The sequence below is a fragment of the Procambarus clarkii genome, chromosome 57 (assembly GCF_040958095.1).
Source record: "Procambarus clarkii isolate CNS0578487 chromosome 57, FALCON_Pclarkii_2.0, whole genome shotgun sequence".
NCBI classification, from domain to species: Eukaryota; Metazoa; Arthropoda; class Malacostraca; order Decapoda; family Cambaridae; genus Procambarus; species Procambarus clarkii.
The window spans coordinates 6632452-6634532 of record NC_091206.1 but is presented as its reverse complement, the minus strand read 5'-3'; positions in this window follow the sequence as shown (position 1 = coordinate 6634532).

The following is a 2081-nucleotide window of genomic DNA, read 5'->3' as shown; positions in this document are numbered from 1 at the left end:
CCATTGCGCAGCTTCGGAGGCTGAGTTGCCTGATGCTTCGTGGCTGATCTACGCTGATTATCTCAGCCCATCATGAACTGATTTCTTCTTCATATCACGATTAAATATTCAGTAAAACTGAATGCCTCGTAATATTTTTCGTTCTGATTTACTGATACCGGCCCGTGTTCACGGCTGCGGCATTATGTTTAAGTGATGCTGAGCCCGTGTTCACGGCTGCGGCATTATGTTTAAGTGATGCTGAGCCCGAGTTCACGGCTGCGGCATTATAAGTGATGCTGAGCCCGTGTTCACGGCTGCGGCATTATGTTTAAGTGATGCTGAGTCCCTGTTCACGGCTGCGGCATTATGTTTAAGTGATGCTGAGTCCGTGTTCACGGCTGCGGCATTATAAGTGATGCTGAGTCCGTGTTCACGGCTGCGGCATTATGTTTAAGTGATGCTGAGTCCGTGTTCACGGCTGCGGCATTATGTTTAAGTGATGCTGAGTCCGTGTTCACGGCTGCGGCATTATAAGTGATGCTGAGTCCGTGTTCACGGCTGCGGCATTATGTTTAAGTGATGCTGAGTCCGTGTTCACGGCTGCGGCATTATGTTTAAGTGATGCTGAGTCCGTGTTCACGGCTGCGGCATTATAAGTGATGCTGAGTCCGTGTTCACGGCTGCGGCATTATGTTTAAGTGATGCTGAGTCCGTGTTCACGGCTGCGGCATTATAAGTGATGCTGAGCCCGTGTTCACGGCTGCGGCATTATGTTTAAGTGATGCTGAGTCCGTGTTCACGGCTGCGGCATTATAAGTGATGCTGAGTCCGTGTTCACGGCTGCGGCATTATGTTTAAGTGATGCTGAGCCCGTGTTCACGGCTGCGGCATTATGTTTAAGTGATGCTGACCCCGTGTTCACGGCTGCGGCATTATGTTTAAGTGATGCTGAGCCCGTGTTCACGGCTGCGGCATTATGTTTAAGTGATGCTGAGCCCGAGTTCACGGCTGCGGCATTATAAGTGATGCTGTGCCCGTGTTCACGGCTGCGGCATTATGTTTAAGTGATGCTGAGTCCGTGTTCACGGCTGCGGCATTATGTTTAAGTGATGCTGAGTCCGTGTTCACGGCTGCGGCATTACAAGTAACTGAAGTGCTTATGGCCACTATAGGTCACGCATTTTTTGAGTCGTGGATAAGTTTCACGAGGAGGAAGCGGACTTCGGCTCTCAGGAAGCCAATACCTCCCCAACAATGAACGCGGCGGCTGTGTTATTCATTTGGAGTAAGAGGCCTGTGTATATCATAGTATCAGTGATGAGCGATTCCTCGACCCCGTGGCCACTGATATTGATCAAATTCAAATTAAATGCCGTTTGATATTTTCTTTTTTTCTGAGCGTTGACTTTGCAAACTTACTCAGTTAAATTCTTTAAAATTCCGTCACTGTGTAAGGAGCGAGGAGACTGGTTAGCGAGGTATTGGGCAACTCAGTTTTATACCGAGGAAAAGGAACAGTTAGACCTCCTGGTCACACATTCTGAACTCTACCCGGGGCGTGTGCTTTGTAGATACTGCAAGTAATATCGCTGGTGCAGAGTGAGAAATGAGCGATATTAACATTCTCAGAGTGATGCAAGTGAGAGAGCGAATAGTACGTCAAAATTAATAGATGTTAAAGTAATATAATGTATAATTTTTCTTCAAGATTTTTGAGATGTACATGTGTCAAAGAATGTGGTCAAACAGTGTATTATAGAATGTATTATTTATAGCTGAAATGTTGAAGTTATTTGAGTGTTAGGATACATTGTTGTATGTGATTTAAATGGTAGTTGAGTCAAGTAAAAACGAGGAAATATTTTGAGTTATCACTTGTTATAATAATTTGGTTAATAGTTATTATCATACAAGAGTTTTAATTGTTCTGACAGAGACCAAAGATCCGCCTCCCCCACTTCCAAGACCTTCCCCCACTTCCAAGACCTTCCCCCACTTCCAAGACCTTCCCCCACTTCCAAGACCTTCCCCCACTTCCAAGACCTTCCCCCACTTCCAAGACATTCCTTCTCCTCCAACAACTTGGACGCTAAAGAACT